Source organism: Tupaia chinensis, unplaced genomic scaffold, assembly GCF_000334495.1.
Source record: "Tupaia chinensis unplaced genomic scaffold, TupChi_1.0 Scaffold140730_1, whole genome shotgun sequence".
NCBI classification, from domain to species: domain Eukaryota; kingdom Metazoa; phylum Chordata; class Mammalia; order Scandentia; family Tupaiidae; genus Tupaia; species Tupaia belangeri.
This window is the reverse complement of record NW_006200600.1, coordinates 135,105-141,560: the sequence shown is the minus strand read 5'-3', so window position 1 is coordinate 141,560 and position 6,456 is coordinate 135,105.

Below are 6,456 nucleotides of genomic sequence, written 5' to 3'. Positions count from 1 at the left end.
CTTCGCTAACTGCTTGTTCCCGCAAATGATTCTTTTGACTTGGCTTTTAGGCATACTTCCTTCTCATCTTCCAATTTTTTCTTCTGAGATTTTTTTTTTGTAAGGATCTTTTTCTTGATTGTCTTCAGGCAAAGAAAATATTGTTGGAATTGCAGTTTGTTTTAAATATCGAATACCCCATCTGATGTCAAGAGAGTCAGGTGTGAAATGGTCACTACACAGGAACTGGTATTTACTGGGAATCCATGAATCTTGTTTCATATTCTTTAACCATTTTTCAAGTCTTTCTTTGTCATCCAGAGGAAATGGATAGAAACTCAGCTTCTGGTCTTTATTGTTTCATCTCTGGCGATTCTTACAGCAAATCGCTGTGCAATAGCGCGGCATTGCTGAGATGAGGTCCAGGACAATGTAGGCCTGATGGGGGCGCAGACCAGCCCTTTTCGCTGAGGCGGGGCAGTAGGGTCAAGCATCCTGAACCACTGCGCATGCGCCAGTACCCGCCCAAGGGAAAGCCGCCGCTAACCTCCCTGCGCCCAGCATTTTTAAGCCACCAGGCCCTGGGACGCGAACCATGGTTGACTACATTATGCTAACTGCTGGTCCCTTCAAATAAGTTTTTTAATTTCAAGAAAAGCAGTTTTAGCTTTAATAAATCAAAATTTCAAAAAATGAAGATAAATTTGCTAATGACTTAAAGCCAGGAAACCAGTTAGGATTCTGTTCAAATAGTAGGTACATGAACCTAGCAGCAGCTCAAGAGAAGACCAAAATCTTGGGACCAGCAGTTAGCGTAATGGCTATGTTGCTGGACTCCCACATAATCGACAGCGATTTGCATCCTTGACCCCGGGGGCTTAAAACTCACGCCAGGTGTGTGTGCGTGTGTGCCCAAGATCCCGAGAGGAGAATGGAGAAGAAGGGATTGCAGCGTGGCCATTCCCCCTGGGGGGGTGATTTCTTGCTTTCTGTCTCTGTCTGTCTGTCTGGTGAGCACACGTACCCTATAGCAAAAATGTCTCCAAAAAAAGAGAGAAGATAAAAATATTTAAATCTGGAGAAACCAAACATATAAGAAAATCAGTAATGTTTTAATAAATAGTCATAAAATTCTATTTCACCAGTTCAGTCGCATGTACTTTATCTTCTGTTGTGGCCCAATCTTTTCATTTAAATTCTGGAAGATAATGTTCAACTCTAAACTTGTCCCTACCATTAAGTTAGTCATTTTCTTAGTTGTTTTTAAACTCTTATTTCTGTGTGTCTTTATTTAGTTATCCTTGTGTAGCACTCCCTTCAGCATTTCTTGGAGAACTGGTTTGGTGTTGATACATTATTTTAGGTTTTGTTTACCTGAAAATATTCTTGTCTTTTCTTCCCATATGAAGGATAATGTTGCTGTTTATAGCATTCTTGATTGAAATTGTTTTTCATTTGATACTTTGAATATAGCCTGATGCAATATCCTTTGTAGATAACTTGACGTTTCTCTCTTACCAATTTTAATTTCTTTTCTCTATCTTGGTTTTGATCATTCTGGCTATAACGTGTCTTGGAGAAGATCTTCTTGGGTTGATTCTATTTGGAGTTCTTTGTATTTCTTGGGTCTGAATCTTTGAATCCCTCCTTAGGTTTGGAAAGTTTTCTTCCAGGATTTCATGGAATAGATTATTAATGCCTTTACTAATCTCTTCAGATTCTGGAATACAGATTATACAGAAGTTTGGATGTTTAATAGTATCTAGTATTTCTCATATATTACTCTTATTTGGAGGGCTATTTTCTCAGTCTTCATGGTGAAAATTTTTACAGCAGAGATTCTGTCATCTACATGTAAGAGTCAATCTTCTGCATGATTTAATCTGCCCTATTTTTTTTAGAGGTTTTGCTACTGGGCACATGTACTTGCTCGAATTACCAAGAGAGACAGAGAGACAGAAAGCGAGAAGTCACCCCCCCAGGGAGGAAGGCCACACCACAATCCCTTTTCCTCCATTCTCTTCTTGGGATCTTGGGCATGCATGCACATGTGCCCAGCGTGAGTTTAAGCCACCGGGTCTGGGACTTGAAGTGTGGTCAAATACATGGGAGTCCAGTGACATAGCCATTATGTGAATTGCTGGTCCCTGATCTGCTTTTAATACTTTTAATGAGGTTTTTATTTTCTATATAACAATGTTCATTTCTAACAGCTCCGTTTGAGTCTTTGTTATGTTATGTATTTCCTCTTTTAGATAGTGCAAAAACATAACAATGTTCATTTCTAACAGCTCCGTTTGATTCTTTGTTATGTTATATATTTCCTCTTTCAGATAGTGCAAAAACTTCCTCATCTGGAACTCATTGTCTCTTTTCTCCTGCATCTTCTGGAGTTCATTGTCTCTCTTCTCTTGCATCTCTTGTAGCCATGTCACTATGAATTTTTTTTCTTTTGGAGAGTTTTTTAAAATTTTTATTATTATCATTATTTGCTATAGGGCACATGCACTTGCCAGAAAGAGAGAGACAGAGACAGAAAATGAGAAATCACCCCCCAGGGAGGATGGCCACGCCTCAATCCCTTCTCCTCCATTCTCCTTTCAGGATCTTGGGCACGCATGCGCATGTACCTGGCATGAGTGTAGGCCACCGGGTCTGGGACTCAAACTGCAGTTGACTACATGAAAGTTCAGTGACATAGCCATTATGCTAACTGCTGGTCCCATGAATATTCTATTCTTTGTCAGACCTTTCCATGAATTCCATTGTACTGTCTGTGGCAGAGAGGTATTTTCTTAGTTTCCCATATTTCTTGTGCTTCTTTGGGGAGTTCTGGTCATCTGATAGGTTATATGTTTCTTCCTAATTACTTGAAGTTCAATGTGAGCATTCAGACGCATGCAGGAGGAGAATATCTGCAATCTCTCTGCACTTTCATTTTTCTCCCTTTGTGTGGCAGAGTCAATGGAAATTGAGTATTCAGATGTTTGACTACTGTTCACTTAGACCTGTCTAGACACTCAACACTTGGAGGCTGAACAACAAAGTGATGAAGGTAAAAGAAAAGTTAAAGAAAACAACATGAGAGAGGAGAAAAGGGAAAAAAAGTAAAAATTTTATTTTTTTAAAGAAAAAGCAAAAAACAGTGAAAGTGATAGTTTACAGCTCAAATGCCTTAGTCTTCTCTGAAGTCCTAAGCTTTTTCCTCTCCTAAATGAGAGGGGTGAAAGGTGAGAATTAGCAAAATAAAGGAGTATCTGAAAGTTATTTTCCTTAAAAATATATATTAAAAAAAATGAAGATAGAGAGAGACAGAAAGGATATAGTTGGCATCCTACCAGTCTATAATAGTGTCTGTAGGGTAAAGTCTCAGAAGAAAATCTTCATTAGTCTTAGTTCCTGAAAGCAATAGTTCACAGCTCAAATGCAGGAGTATTTTCTGAAGGCCTGCAGTTTTGCCTCTCCTAAATGAGAAGACAGAAAGTTGAGAATTAGCAAGATAAAAGAGGATCTGAGAGCCAAGAAAATACTTTACTTAAGAAATCAAAAAAGGTATACAAAAAATGAAAAGACAGAGAAAGACAGAGAGAGAGAGAAGAATACAGGGGATGCCTTACCACTCTAGAATGGGGTCTAGAAGTTGAAATCTCAGCAGAAAATCTTCATTAGTCTTAGTCCCTGAGAGAAACAATTTGCAGTGCAAATGCAGAAGTCTTTGAAGGCCTGTGCTATTACCTCTCGTAAATGGGAGGGGGGAACGTGAGAATTAGCAAAATAAAGGAGGATCTGAGAGACAAGAAAATAATATACCTGAAAAAAATTTTAAAAATGAAAAAAAAAGAAAAAGAAAAGACAGAGACAGAGAGAAGGATACAGGGGGTGCCTTATCACTCTAGTATGAGATCTAGAGGATGAAGTGTCAGCAGAAAATTATTAGTCTTAGTCCCTGAAAGCAATCCTTGAAATTAATATCAAGTTTAATTCCATCAAGATTAGAGAAGATGCTGGATATAGTTTCTATGCCTTTGCATCTGTGAAGGCTTGTTTTGTGCCCTTCCTGTGGTCAATCTTCAAAAAAGTTCTATGTTGGGGTGAGAAAAAAGTGTATTCTATGGTTTTTGGATAGAAGGTTCTATAGATGTCTGTTAAGTCCATTTAAGTTACGGTATCATTTAGATCTTGGATCTCTTTATTTTTTGTCTGGATAATCTGTCCAAAGGAGATAGGTGGGTGTTGAGATCCCTAACAATTCATGTGTTACACTCTGTCTCTCCTTTTAGATCTTACTGCTTTTTCTTTGCATATTTGAGTGCTCCTGAGTTGGGTGCATAGATATTTATAAGTGTTATACCTTCTTGATGGATTAGCCCTTTTATTACTATATAGTGCCCTTTGCCTCTTCTTACAGTTTTTGCTTTATAGCCTCTCTTGTCTGAAATTAGTATGAGGAATCCAGCTTTTTTTTTTTTGCTTCCCATTTGCATAAAATTCCTTTTTTTAAAAAAATAGCCCTCTACTTTTAATCTATGTATGTCTTTATCTATGATGTGTGTTTCTTGTAGGCAATAGATAGGTTTCTTTTTTTATATACCTTCAGCCAATCTGTGTCTATTGACTGGAGAATTTAATCCATTAACATTCAACGTTATTAGAGCTGGCAGGTGGCATGGTGGTTAAGGGTGCTGGACTCCCACATGGCCAACCACGTTTTGAGTCACGTCTTGTACTTGGTGTCTTACTTTTTCACTTTCCCTCTCTCTCTGGTCAAATTTTAAAAGTAATGATGAATAACTTTAAATAAAATAATTCTTTAAAAAATGTTCAATGTTATTATTGATATTTCTGGACTTCAGCCTACCATTATGTTGGCCATTTTCTTGGCTGTTTTTTGTTCTCTTATTTCTGTATGTCTCCTTTTTAGTTTCCCTGGTACAGTACTCACTTCAGAATCTTTTGAAGAGCTAATCTGGTGTTGGTAAATCTTTTCAGGTTTGTTTGTCTGAGATTTTTATTTATTTTTCTTCCCATGTGAAGGATAATCTTTCTGGAATAATAATCTTGGTTGAAATTGTTTCTCTCTTACCATTTTGAGTATATCTTCCTATTCTTTTCTTGCTTAAATTGTTTATGTTGAAAGGTTGATATTAGCCTTATGGGATAACCTTTGTAAATCACTTGATGTTCCCCTCTTGCCAATTTTAGTATCTTATCTTTATCTGTGGCTTTGGCCAGTCTGGCTATGATGTGCCATGGAGAGGTCTTCTTCGCTTGATTCTATTTGGAGTCCTTTCTATTTCTTGTGTCTGGACGTTTGATTGCTTCTCTAGACTTGGGAAGTTTTCTTCCAGGATTTCACGGAATAGATTATCAATGCTCTAATTAATTGCTTCACTTTTGTTTATATCAATTATTTGGATGTTTAATAGAATCTAGTATTTCTCATATATTATCTTTTTTAAAAAATTATTATATCTATCTTTTTTTTCTAAGTTAGATGTTTTGTCTTCCTCATCTGAGATTAGATCTTCTCCATGGTCTAATCAAGTTTTAATACTTTCAAGAGAGGTTTTGATTTCCTGCATTACAGTCTTCATCTCTAAAAGTTCAGTTTAATTCTTTTTTTATGGTGTCCATTTCTTTTTTCAAATCGTGGAAGGACTTCCTCATCTTTTGGAGTTCATTGTCTCTTTTCTGTTTCATCTCATAGAGTTTTGTCACCATGAACATTCTGAATTCATTCTCTGACATTTCAGTAACTTCTGTTTTTTCAAGAGCTGGAGCAGAGTTATTGTGTTCTTTTGATGAAGATCTATTTCTTAGTTGTCTCACACTTGAGGCTCTTCTGCGACTTCTAGTCATTTAATGATGTATTCACTTTTGGATAACTCTTTGGAGAATGTTTCTGTATGTGGAAACTTGTTTGCTTCCCTTTTGCTGTGAATTTCTTCTATGCCAATGCCTCTCTCCTGATGTGGCTAGCAATGTGGTCCCCAGTGGAGGAATTTTTCCATTCAGGTTTCTGAATAGCAGTTTCTCCCTTACTGGTGGTGGTTCAGTGGTGGACAAAGTTTCCTGAGAGTCTCATGATGCTAAGATGTTTGAAAACTATAATTCTAGACCTGTATAGACCCTCTGGTGGGCGGAGTCTTTCTGGCTGAGAGAAGGAGGGTGGAGTCTGAGGGTGGAGCTTGAGCTGGGACTGTGGTTGAGATTCAGCCCTGCCTCAGGTTCCCTGACTGGGAAGGAGGCTGCAGATGGAGATGGACTCTGCTTGAGAGGCCTGCAACTTGAGACCCTAGGATTTGATATAAAATGGATGATTATAGAAAATTTACCTCTTTTTAAATACCCACATTGTAAGACAAATGATAATGTGATTGAATGTATAAAAGAAAATGAAATGAAAATAATTAATTAATTAATTTAAAAATAAAAGTAATAAATAACAACTAAAATTAAATAACAAAATAATTTTAA